Source organism: Haematobia irritans, chromosome 2 (genome assembly GCF_050003625.1).
Source record: "Haematobia irritans isolate KBUSLIRL chromosome 2, ASM5000362v1, whole genome shotgun sequence".
Classification (NCBI taxonomy): domain Eukaryota; kingdom Metazoa; phylum Arthropoda; class Insecta; order Diptera; family Muscidae; genus Haematobia; species Haematobia irritans.
Window position 1 is genome coordinate 60145630 of NC_134398.1, and position 13539 is coordinate 60159168.

Genomic DNA, 13539 nt, shown 5'->3' on the forward strand with positions numbered 1-13539 from the left:
ACGAAATTAATTGATACAATGAATTTTTAATTGAGATTTCTTCATTCACAAAAATTATAGATTCAACATCAATCAAATAAAACAAATAATTGGACCAATTAAAAACTTAATTGATATTTTGATATTTAATTTTTGTGATTGGATTTTGATTAATTTAAAAATTTGTTTAAAATTTTAATTGGAAAAATGTTGGTGTTAGTTTATGTTTCGTCAAAGATGCAAAATCCACAAAATATATCTTAGCCTATATCTGGAGATGTTTTTATACCATCCACCATAGGATGGGGGATATATTGACTTTGTCATTCCGTTTGTAACACATCGTCCGTTGAAATCACGCTAACTTCTGAACGAAACAAGCTTTTTGATGTAGGAGTTTCTACGCAATCGTAGGAGTTTCTACGCAATCCATGGTGGAGGGTACATAACAGGTTGGCTGATAAGTCCCCGGTCTGACACATAGATGGCGTCGCTAGTATTAAATGCATATTATTTTTATATAGTACCAACCTTCAAATGATTCGTGTCAAAATTTGACGTCTGTAAATCAATTAGTTTGTGAGATAGAGCGTCTTTTGTGAAGCAACTTTTGTTATTGTGAAAAAAATGGAAAAAAAAGAATTTCGTGATTTGATAAAATACTGCTTTCTGAAGGGAAAAGATACGGTGGAAGCAAAAACTTGGCTTGATAATGAGTTTCCGGACTCTGCCCCACACTGAAAAAAATATCGTCGGTCAAAGATTTCATGTCTTTAAAATAGGAATGCAAGTTTTGCTTAGCATAGAAGACGCATTTCTCTAATATAAAACTTTTTTCCTTGTCCAAAAGTCGATAAACTTTTCACTGAAGTCGTATTGTCCTTATAATTAAGTGATTTCACTTAAAAATGGGTATCATAACATGAAAGAAAAAATGTTTCGGATAAGGTCAACTTGACTTTAATAATTCAGAAAAAAAAGACAACAAATTTAAAGACAATTTCATTAAATTTGAAATTGTCTTTAAATTTGTTGTCTTTTTTCATCTTGACTACAAAGCAAAAAATCGTTCAAATATATCACATGTTTTTCAACACTTTATTTCAAAGACTTTTTTACTTGAAACATAGCATAATTTCTACTGGAAGTCGAGTCTTAATTTAATAAATAAAGTTGTCGTTAACTCGTTTTTAAAGGACTTTGATAGCATATGAAGAAAAAAGCTGAAAAAGCGAAAAATTAAAATTGGCTTCCTAGAAGCAAGAACACAAAACCTAAATTTAAAAGAGAATTATGTCTTAAAAGTATCCTTACTTGTATTCTCTGCTTCTTTGGCTCGGAATCAATACCAAAATTTTTAAAGTAAAGACAAAATCTTTGGAACCGGGCATGCTTTTTTTTCAGTACAGGGAAATCAACAATAATTGATTGGTATACAAAATTCAAGCGTGGTGAAATGAGCACGGAGGACGGTGAACGCAGTGGACGCCCGAAAGAGGTGGTTACCAACGAAAACATCAAAAAAATCCACAAAATGATTTTGAATGACCGTAAAATGAAGTTGATCGAGATAGCAGAGGCCTTAAAGATATCAAAGGAACGTGTTGGTCATATCATTCATCAATATTTGGATATGCGGAAGCTCTGTGCAAAATGGGTGCCGCGCGAGCTCACATTTGGCCAAAAACAACAACGTGTTGATGATTCTGAGCAGTGTTTGCATCTGTTAACTCGTAATACACCCGAGTTTTTCCGTCGATATGTGACAATGGGTGAAACATGGCTCCATCACTACACTCCTGAGTCCAATCGACAGTCGGCTGAGTGGACAGCGACCGGTGAACCGTCTCCGAAGCGTGGAAAGACTCAAAAGTCCGCTGGCAAAGCAATGGCCTGTGTTTTTTGGGATGCGCATGGAATAATTTTTATCGATTATCTTGAGAAGGGAAAACCCATCAACAGTGACTACTATATATGGCGTTATTGGAGCGTTTGAAGGTCGAAATCGCGGCAAAACGGTCCCATATGAAGAAGAAAAAAGTGTTGTTCCACCAAGACAACGCACCGTGCCACAAGTCATTGAGAACGATGGCAAAAATTCATGAATTGGGTTTCGAATTGCTTCCCCACCCACCGTATTCTCCAGATCTGGCCCCCAGCGACTTTTTCTTGTTCTCAGACCTCAAAAGGATGCTCGCAGGGAAAAAATTTGGCTGCAATGAAGAGGTGATCGCCGAAACTGGGGCCTATTTTGAGGCAAAACCGAAGGAGTACTACCAAAACGGTATCAAAAAATTGGAAGGTCGTTATAATCGTTGTATCGCTCTTGAAGGGAACTATGTTGAATAATAAAAACGAATTTTGACAAAAAAAATGTGTTTTTCTTTGTTAGACCGGGGACTTATCAGCCAACCTTATTCGTCAACAAATTCAAGAAAATTTATTAGACATACTTATTATTTTTTTTTCGCTTGTTTAAAATAATTTCGTAGTTTGGAGGAATAAATTTAAGTTCGAAATTGCAAAAATAAAAAAATTAAATTCTGAACTATTTTGTGGGAGACACGAATTTAGCAAATCCTTATGCTTCATTTCTATATAAGTTTTACCCTTTATTACACTGAAAAAAAGTGAACCCACCAGGTAGGAAACTTTTGGTTGATTTTAGAAAATTTAGATTATCTTTCGAAAATTTTAACTAAACAATATTACAAACGCTGACACCACGCCGATATCACAAAAATAAGTAAATATTCTTCAACAAAAGTTCAAAATTTCAAGAATGTCTTTAATGTCATACGAAGTATGAACTATTTTGTGAGAAGTACGAATTTAGTAAATCTTTAGGCTTGATTTGTGTATAATTTTCCCCAATTTTTAGTTCTTTTAACCCTCTAATGCCCCAGATTTTTTTGCCAGCTGATTAAATATTCAATGTTAACGATATAAAAGCAAGAAAACTAGGTTTATATGGTTAATTTTAGTATATGCTGCAAAGCCTCATGAACAGTTTTAACTAAGTTTTATTTTTATTTTAGCCACTTTTGTTGTCTTAAAGCGTGTTTTACTAAAAGCCTAAAGGCGGTATTGGGCGTACGCAAAAAATGATTAGAGTAAAGAAAAATTGCACCAAATATAATAATTCCATGAACTAAAATAGAGTTGAATTGGCTTTAGTGAAATAGAGAGATCACTTTTTTGAGTGTACTTCATTTAACTAATATACGCAAAAATTTATTAAAGTCAAGAAAACTTTCTCAAAACATAATAATTCCGCGAACTAAAATAAAATTAAATTGGATTTAGTGTCATATAGGTTCACTCTTTTTTTGAGTGTATGTCACACGAAAATGAATTTGCCTCCCGTATGCTTTTTTGGCAAATTTTCCATCTTGGAAAATGAATATACAGTCATTTTTCAAAAAAAAAAAACTTACATCACTTGTATTGGTTTTTATTTCGATTGAGTTCAGGCCACCAGAAGCCGCAGCAATTAAACTACTGTAAATGGCTTTTTTGGTATCATTGTTAGTGTGATGACTCGAATGGAGATGTAGAGCATCGATCTGCCTGGTAACATACATGCCCATTGATAGTAAAAAAATGTGAAGTCGATTAAAAGAAACGATTCTGAAGAAAATTATTTAATTTGCAACATTTACTATGTCACATCGATTCGAATAAAGCAATAATTTTAAAATAATTGCAATTATATTTACATTATTTTTAAAATGGAAGCCACTGTTCTTTTCTTTTAATTTTGACTTAGTCACTTTTAGCCTAAGATGGAGATAGATGGACTGCTTAGTTTGCGTTTCTTCATGCATTCACATTGATGTACTCACTGTGTACACTACTCCCGTGGCGTTAAATTATTTTTATTGAATTTTTGTCTGCAGCATTTTATTCGTTGTATAGCAAGTTGTATCGTTATTGGTTTGCCATTGCATTGTATTTTATTATTGCTGTCATGTTAACACCTTATGTGTCCGTCCGTCTGTCTCTGCCTCTGTGTCGACTATGACCTAATGATATTTTTTGCGTTTTTTTTTTTCATTTTCTTAAAACGGCTGGGTTTTGTAGCAAGTTGTGCTAAAATTTTGTTTGCGGGTTTTGTTTTTCATTTTTGTTTAAAAGTTTACTGGGTTAATAAACTTTTTTTTCTCTCGTGCTATTTTTAGTTATATAGTATATAAACTTGTCATTTGTGTTTTTTTTTTTTTTGTTTTGTTTTTTTTTTGATATTGCTATCTTAATTAATTCCACCATAACGATGGAGGAGATTGAATGAAACTTGAAATTACTCATTCATAGTATGGTCAGTCAATGACAGCAAATTCTTGTTTGCTCTTTTCAAGCAAGTGGTTGAGTTCATTAGTCAATGTAAGGAGAAAATATTTAAGAAAAACTCCCACAGATATTCGTATGCAAATATCCACAGATTTATTTGAAATATTTCAAAGTAGATAATATTGTTGTTTGATGTACATATTATCAAGTATATTAGGTGTGGCATTTTAAATAGAATATTTTTTTTTATATATTATAATAAAACCTGCTATTAAATTCCATTGACAATTATTCAAGTTCATTGAACGAGTTAACTCCAAGTGAATAAAGGGAATTTAATTTTGACGATAAAAGCCTCAGTACGAGTTAAAATAAAAATTCCACCAACTATTCGGTAAACTTAAATGATTACAAAACTATAAGGCCATAAAAAAGTAGCCATAACGAAGGATAAAAACTTTCTATAAATTTTATTGTGAAAGCGACGAGTGATTAGAAAGACCATTTTTTAAAATCAAGTTACATCATGGATGAATATTTTAGTTTCTACATTAGGAAAAGAGCTTTCTAAAGGAATATTGAAACAACTCAAAGAGAATTTTCGAATGCTATGTAAGCGAGAATGAATAGATTTTTGATAATGTACATCCGAGGCTTCAAACATATTTCCAATAAAATTGTTGATTTAAGGTCAATTAATCAAAAAAAATTGACTGTTACAATTTAATCAAATCATCATTTTAATCAAATGAAAAATAAATTTGATTTTTTTTTTATTTTCAATTAATTTAATATTATTCATCGGTAAAAAAATGTAATTAAATAAATTATAAGTTGTTTTAATTGACTTTTGCGCTAAAAACAATAAAAATTTAAATTGAACCAATTAAAAAAAAATATATTAGAAATCAATTCATTTTCTAATTAGGTATATTTATATTTATATAAAGGGTGATACAGACAAAATTTGGTCAATATAAACTTGACGTATTTCTTTCAATTTTGCATTTAAAAAACCTGAACACCCCTCATTTTGAAGGTGTGTGTGTGTAGAATGTTAGGTTAGGTTAGGTTATGTGGCAGCCCGATGTATCAGGCTCACTTAGACTATTCAGTCCATTGTGATACCACATTGGTGAACTTCTCTCTTATCACTGAGTGCTGCCCGATTCCATGTTAAGCTCAATGACAAGGGACCTCCTTTTTATAGCCGAGTCCGAACGGCGTTCCACATTCCAGTGAAACCACTTAGAGAAGCTTTGAAACCCTCAGAAATGTCACCAGCATTACTGAGGTGGGATAATCCACCGCCGAAAAACTTTTTGGTGTTCGGTCGTAGCAGGAATCGAACCCACGACCTTGTGTATGCAAGGCGGGCATGCTAACCATTGCACCACGGTGTGTAGAATGTTGCTCCTATTTTGATTTTGGAATTCACTCTTCAGTTGTCAAAATGCCGTCCAAGCAAGATGAGCAGCGTATCAATATTTTGCTCGCGCATCGCGAAAATCCGAGCTACTCGCACGCAAAGCTGGCAAAATCGCTAAAACTTGCCAAATCAACCGTTACAAATGTAATTAAAGTGTTTGGGGAACGTTTGTCGACAGCCAGGAAGTCTGGATCGGGGGGAAATCGAAAACCGGAAGCCGCTGAGACGACAAAGAGAGTTGCCGGTAGTTTCAAGCGAAACCCTAACCTCTCTCTCCGAGATGCCGCAAATAAGCTGGGTGTATCGTCTACAACCGTGCATCGAGCCAAAAAACGAGCCGGACTATCGACTAACAAGAAGGTAGTGACTCCAAATAGCGATGATAACAAAATACGACGGTCAAAGCGCGATCCCGGAGGCTGTATACGACGATGCTGACGAAGTTTGACTGCGTGGTAATGGACGACGAAACCTACGTCAAAGCCGACTACAAGCAGCTTCCGGGACAGGAGTTTTATACGGCAAAAGGAAGGGGAAAGGTAGCAGATATTTTCAAGCACATAAAACTGTCAATGTTCGCAAAGAAATATCTGGTTTGGCAAGCCATCTGTACCTGTGGCTTGAAAAGCAGCATTTTCATAGCTTCCGGGACTGTCAACCAAGAAATTTACGTGAAAGAGTGTTTGAATAAACGTCTTCTGCCTTTCCTGAAGAAACGCGGTTGTTCCGTACCGTTTTGGCCGGATTTGGCATCTTGCCATTACGGTAAAAAAGGCCATGGAGTGGAACGCCGCCAACAACGTGCAGGTGGTTCCCAAGGACACGAACCCTCCCAACACGCCAGAGCTCCGCCCAATTGAGAAATACTGGGCTATTGTCAAGCGGAACCTAAAGAAGACCAAAAAAACTGCTAAGGACGAGCAGCAGTTCAAGGCAAACTGGCTTTCTGCGGCGAAGAAGGTGGACAAGGTGGCTGTACAAAATCTGATGGCAGGCAATTCGGATTTGGAAAAGCGAAAGCCTAACTGAATATTTTTCCTGAATTTTATACTAATTGAACTTGAAAAAGAAATCTAATTTGATTTTTTAAATAAACGATTTCATCGATTTACACGCATTTTCCCATGACCAAATTTTGACCGTATCACCCTTTATATAGTTCCGTCGTGATAAATCAGTTTCGCGATTGAAGCAAATTCATTTAAAATTTTTATTCGATCAATTAATTTCAGAAAAAAATATCTGTGTAAGAAAGATATTAGTGTTTCCTCAATACGCTCTGTGCTACGAGGATCGCTTATTATATATCAGGATTGGGCATCCCTTGTTTAGTAATCTGTCAACTGATAGTTCTATCTTAACATTTTTGAGGTTATACACTGAAAAAAATATTGTCGTGAGACCAAAGATATCATATCTTTAAAATACGAATGCGTTTTTTGCTTAGCATAGAAGACGCATTTCTCTGATATAAAGTTTTTTTCCTTATCCGAAAGACGATAAACTTTTCTTATAAAGTATTTTTTTTTTTCTTATAATTAAGTGATTCAAATAAAAATGGGTATCTTAAACTGAAAGAAAATTTGGTTTGACTAAAGTCAACTTGTCTTTAGTAATTGTGAAAAATTCTTCAAAATTAAAGAAATAATCTTTAAATTTTATGTCTTTTTGAATCTTGCCAACAAAGCAAAAAAGCGTTTAAAAATAGGAGACGTTTTTCAACACTTTATTTTAAACACGATTTTTAATTGAGACATAGCATAATTTCTACTTAAAGTTGAGTCTGAATTTGAAAATTTAATTTGTCGTTAACACGTTTTTAAAGGACTTTAACCCTTTCACTACCGAAATAAACCTAATGATAAAAACTGTTATTTTTCTTCTGTTTTTACTTGTACTAACACCATGTAGAACAAAAATTGTCATTTTGAAAACCTACCTCAATTACTTCAAGAGCTATATGGGCTTGTTCTGAAAACTTGATTCATGAATTGTGACCAAATGCCCTTACGGAAATAAGCGCTATTTGGCATATAATATCTTTCAAAGTATGAGGAAAAATACAAAAAAGAACCCGTAAAGTATATATTTTTGTATAAATGTCTACTAGAAACATACAGTACAAAAATTGTCTCAAATTTTCGCATTTTTCGTTTATTGTTAAAGAAGTTTTTAAAAATGCATTTTAGACCTCACCAATATAGACAATATTTATATGTTATTTAGACTAAAGCCTCTACTTTAAAATAGCATCGAGAAATAAACCGAAACTAAGTGGGAAAATATAATTTGGTTTCTTTTTCGAATGTCCTTCTAAATGGACATCGGTAGTGAAAGGGTTAATTGCACATAAAGAAAAAAAAACAGAGAAAAAACGAAAAAATTAAAATCGCTTATTATATATCGGGATTGGGCATCCCTTGTTTAGCAATCTGTCAACTGATAGTTCTACCTTAACATTTTTGAGGTTATACACTGAAAAAAATATTGTCGTGAGTTCAAAGATTTCATGTCTTTAAAATACGAATGCAAATTTTGTTTAGCGTAGAAGACGCATTTCTCTAATATAAAGATTTTTTTCCTTGTCCAAAAGTCGATAAACTTTTCAATGAAGTCGTATTGTCCTTATAATTAAGTGATTTGACTTAAAACTGGGTATCATAACATGAAAGAGAAAAATTTTGGGCTAAGGTCAACTTGACTTTAATAATTCAGAAAACTTCTTTAAAATTAATGAAATTGTCTTTAAATTTGTTGTCTTTTTGCATCTTGACTACAAAGCAAAAAATCGTTCAAATATAGGACATGTTTTTCAACACTTTATTTTAAAGACGTTTTTTACTTGAAACATAGCATAATTTTTACTGGAAGTCGAGTCTGAATTTGGAAAATAAAGTTGTCGTTAACTCGTTTTTAAAGGACTTTGATACCATATGAAGAAAAAAGCTGAAAAAGCGAAAAATTAAAATTTGCTTCCTAGAAGCAAGAACACAAAACCTAAATTTAAAAGAGAATTGTGTCTTAAAAGTATCCTTACTTGTATTCTCCGCTTCTTTGGCTCGGAATCAATACCAAAATTTTTACATTAAAGACAAAATCTTTGGAACCGGGCATACTTTTTTTCAGTGTGTCATCCAATAAATCAGAAAAACCAACCGCCGAACGCTATCGTATCACTAGAATAACGCAGAACAGTCAATTTGGACACAACCATTTGTTTACCAGCTGTCATCCAAGAAACCAACCGCCGAAGACTGTTCATCACTGTTCTTGACGACAATGCGAGCTCTCACACATCGGCACTTTTTGAGCACTCGGAACATCGTTTTGATGGGTCATCCGCCGTATAGTCCTGACTTGACAACGAATGACTTCTTTTTTATTCACGTACGTAAAAACTAAAATAAGAGGAACATCGATTTGATGGGTCATCCGCCGTATAGTCCTGACTTGGCAACGAATGCCTTCTTTTTTATTCACGTACGTAAAAAATAAAATAAGAGAAACATCGATTTGGTGGGTCACTCGCCGTATAGTCCTGACTTGGAAACGAATGACTTCTTTTTTATTCACGTATGTAAAAACTAGAATGAGAGGTCAACGTTTCTCTACACCTGAAGAAGCGGTTGATGCGTTTAGAATGAATGTTTTGGAAATACCTCAATCAGAGTTGCAAAAGTGCTTCGACAATTGATTCAAACGTATGCAAAATTATATAGATCGTAATGGGGAATATATGGAATAACAATAAAACTACTATTGATAATTTATATTTGTTTTTGTTTTCTAATCCCAAAATGGATGAGCATTTCAATATTTACCTGGTCTACAAAAAAAATCGCTTCCATATTGTTTTATAATGCCATAAAGCGCCTAGTAAAATTTTTTGTCAGAAGTGGGATTTGAACCCACGCCCTCAGAGAGGACCAGAACGCTCATATTTCATACGAATTCTGATTGAACAGAACAAGTTTTGACACTTGAGTCTGGCGCCTTAGACCGCTCGGCCATCCTGACATATGGAAGTGATTAGGTTTTAATTAAATTTTTTGATGGAATAAGTTCTAATGAAGAGATCGTGATGACCAAGGTTTAATACTTGTGCAAAGAATTAGGGATATTTATATTCCCAATTTAGAACATCATAATTAATTGATAAAATAACAATTTTTATATAAAAGAACTATTTCGGTTAGACTGGTGTTGGATCAGCATTTTTCTTGCTCCTTCCTCCATTTTGTTGGTTCACCTGGATTAGACGAGAGTTGAAGTTGCAGGTTGACGTTAAATTCTCTTCTCAACTCTCGTGGATTTTATCACATTCCTGTTCTTGATAGTCTTATTTGGCTCATATGGTTTGAGGCTTTTATTAACCCTATTCGGATCTAGAAGATGGTCTTATAATAAACCTTAGTTAATTTTTATTACTTATATATCTTCTTGCTCTCATCGTTCTCGCACCAAAGATATTTTTTCTAACTATTTATTTACATAAATATTCTTACGACGCTGAAATAGGTCATATTCTTCTTTACTATAAACATTATTTAACGCATTCCACATTTCTATCCTACAAAACTATTGTTTGTCAGAAGTGGGATTTGAACCCACGCCCTCAGAGAGGACCAGAACGCTCATATTTCTTACGAATTCTGTTTAAACAGAACAAGTTGTGACACTTGAGTCTGGCGCCTTAGACCGCTCGGCCATCCTGACAGTGTATATGTACGTACATATTTTAGGTCTCAAGTTTATCTATAAAAATTGCAATTGTAATTTTCAACGCCATAGGAGGAACTATAATTTTTCATTTTTATCACAGTTTCTCTTTTTACCTCAAATAAATTTATTTACAATAGAAATTATGAATTGCGCTTTGATTCGATGTTTATTTAATTTAATGCTATAGCTGCCAGTTCACCTTCAGTTGGAGCCTAATGCAGCAGATAGACATTGTAATTCAGCTATTATACATAAATTAATGTTTGTTAGTTTATTTCTTCTCTTCTTCTTCTCCTTCTGTACACATTTCATTAATGACTTCACCTTCCTGGGAGATTAGTAATGAACAAAAATGTGTTGCTTCAACAAAAAAAAGAAAAAAATTAAAAATTCAGTAATGGATTACAAAATCTTTTTTATTGCAATTACAATCAAGAGAGCCATAAAAATAATAGGGGAAAAATAATGATTAATTTAATGTTTAAAATTGAATTTGCGTGATTTTGTTTCCGACAAAAGGTTAAATTATTAATGGACAATTACTTTTAAAATATCATCTTCTTTTGAGTAAATGACAAAGATAAATTTATTTCATATTTTAACAAGAGACTATACGTAACTTTGTTAAGGCATGATTATTAAGTTTTACCACAATTTGAAATAAAATTTAATGAATTAAAGAAATAATTAAATATTAGCAAATGCGGTTAAAAAGGTATTTTACCAAATTTCAAGAAAAAGTTATTTTGTCAGAAGTGGGATTTGAACCAACGCCCTCAGAGAGGACCAGAAGGCTCTACAAATTCTGTTTAAACAGAACAAGTTTCAACACTTGAGTCTGGCGCCTTAGACCGCTCGGCCATCCTGACATTTTAAAGAACCAAATGGTGCAGTGATGATAACTAAATTCCGTGATTTTAGTGTCATACTAAAAAATAATCCAAGAGGAGTACGGAGAATCGATTCGTACAGTATCTACACGCAAAGAAATATGACATGTTTTGTGGTATCATAGTAAAAATTTAATTAAATAGCAGTATTTTCAAAATCTCGTAAAAATGTTTGAAATACGAGTAAATTTACTTTATTTCCCTTTCCAAAAGGAAAAGAACAAACTTTCCAACTAAATGCTTTGTCTTTTTCTTTATTTTGTTTTCTTTTGTAATGAGCTAATTTTTATTATATTATTTTTACATTCTGTCCAGAAAAAATATCAGTCGTAAAACTGATGCTAATTTATTACAAAAAAATGTTTTAGTTTATTTTTACAATTTTTAAAAAAAAATTCCCCATTCCAAAAAAAATTATTCCAAGTATGTCTCAAAAATTTTATGAACTATATGCCAGTAAAATTTCAAAGACATACAAATAGGTTCAATGCTAGCTAAAACAGAAGACGTTTTTCGTCGTGGATAAAATGGTAATGATCTGGCACTTAATATTTTTTCGGTACTTTCGTAAATGGTAGATAAAAATCCATGTGATGTTAGAAAATTTTCGATAATTTAATTAATCTCAAACTTTTTAATACAATTTAGTTCAATTTTCGCACGAAATAGTTCATTTTTTTACCATAAGATAGTTTCCTGTGTGTAAAATACGTCAACATTTTTCACAAACTATGTTACTTCTAAACAACCTGCAAATTCAGTTAATCCTTTTGTGGCTTATAAGAAACACCAACATTCAGAAAAATGGGATAAACTTTGCATCTTCCTTTCTGACCACCTAGGTCAACAAAAATTGAGACATAGATCTATGAGGAGCTAAAGTATAGGCCTCTATATTTTTTTTCTTTTCAGGACGGATAAAGGATTAGTACTAAATAAGGAGTAAGGAAAGTTCCAATTTTATAAAGACTTCAACTTTATGCGATACTATAGGGTAAATTGCACCGTAAAGCAATTTTATCATTTACGAAATTGTCATTCATTAACTCAGGAGGAGGATTAGTGAAGTAGGTATCAATGATTATTAAATCTATACTTTCATGGAAACTTATACGACCATTAAATTTAATTAAACCCTAATCACATTAATATGTCAGGATGGCCGAGCGGTCTAAGGCGCCAGACTCAAGTGTCAAAACTTGTTCTGTTCAAACAGAATTTGTAAGAAATATGAGCGTTCTGGTCCTCTCTGAGGGCGTGGGTTCAAATCCCACTTCTGACAAACAATAGTTTTGTCTCTTAGAAATTTAAAATACTCCGACGATATAATTATTGTAAAACAGAATATGAACAATTTCTCAGGGTCCTAGGTAATATATGCATAAAAATATTTATGAAATTGAGGTAAAATTTGTCTTTAATAGACTCGAAATCTTAATTCGATTTAACTGATTTCATTGAATTTGCAAATGTCAGGATGGCCGAGCGGTCTAAGGCGCCAGACTCAAGTGTTAAAACTTGTTCTGCACAAGCAGAATTCGTATCAAATATGAGCGTTCTGGTCCTCTCTGAGGGCGTGGGTTCAAATCCCACTTCTGACAAAGAATTTTTTCCAATCACTGTCGTGGCCAATAGTGGTGGGAAGAATTAGTAATTTATTTGTATTTACGTAGCAATGATAATGTTATGTACTAGTCAAAAGAGTATATAATACCATTATAACATATAAAAAAGTAAGCAGATTCTAATGTAGATATCTCTATTTAGATTTCTTTTTCTCAGAACTAGGAACTCTTCAAATGTTCCAAAATTAGCGTGACATTCTATGGTCAGTTAAGTCTTTAAAGGAATCTCTTAAAAAGTTCATTGATTTCTTAGTGTTAGTTTAAATGAATAATTAAATTTTGTAATTAAAGTCAAATTATTTTTATAAATGATTGAGTCAAACTATTAACTAAAAATTGATTTCAATTTTAAATAAAAAGATCTGTTGCATTAATTTAAAATTGAATTAATGGTAAGAAATAGAACCCAATTAACACCTAGAGGAATTGAGTTATTTAACTTAATATTTTTTTTTATTAAAAGGACCTCAAGCCGAAATAATAAAAAAATAAATTAGAACAACAGGTCAACAAAACTAAGGACTTAATATTTCTTTTTAATAAGAGAACTTTTTTTGGCGAGGATATACTTAGGTCAATTTGTTCGTCTAGATGTGCTATTTGT

The 13539-nt window shown here is 32.8% G+C and overlaps 5 non-coding genes across 5 annotated transcripts; 2 read left to right on the forward strand and 3 right to left on the reverse strand.

Moving 5' to 3' along the window:
- Positions 1–9585: 9585 nt before the first annotated feature.
- On the reverse strand, positions 9586–9715 carry TRNAL-CAA (transfer RNA leucine (anticodon CAA)). Its single transcript has 2 exons — positions 9678–9715; positions 9586–9630 (listed from the first exon to the last, which is right to left on the reverse strand). It is a non-coding gene; the product is annotated as a tRNA-Leu (tRNA).
- Positions 9716–10284: 569 nt separating this feature from the next.
- Positions 10285–10414, reverse strand: TRNAL-CAA (transfer RNA leucine (anticodon CAA)). The gene is made up of 2 exons: positions 10377–10414; positions 10285–10329 (listed from the first exon to the last, which is right to left on the reverse strand). It is a non-coding gene; the product is annotated as a tRNA-Leu (tRNA).
- Positions 10415–11167: 753 nt separating this feature from the next.
- TRNAL-CAA (transfer RNA leucine (anticodon CAA)) lies at positions 11168–11289 on the reverse strand. Its single transcript has 2 exons — positions 11252–11289; positions 11168–11212 (listed from the first exon to the last, which is right to left on the reverse strand). It is a non-coding gene; the product is annotated as a tRNA-Leu (tRNA).
- A 1173-nt stretch (positions 11290–12462) lies between these two features.
- Positions 12463–12592, forward strand: TRNAL-CAA (transfer RNA leucine (anticodon CAA)). Its single transcript has 2 exons — positions 12463–12500; positions 12548–12592. It is a non-coding gene; the product is annotated as a tRNA-Leu (tRNA).
- Positions 12593–12781: 189 nt separating this feature from the next.
- On the forward strand, positions 12782–12911 carry TRNAL-CAA (transfer RNA leucine (anticodon CAA)). Its single transcript has 2 exons — positions 12782–12819; positions 12867–12911. It is a non-coding gene; the product is annotated as a tRNA-Leu (tRNA).
- The last annotated feature ends 628 nt before the right edge of the window (positions 12912–13539 follow it).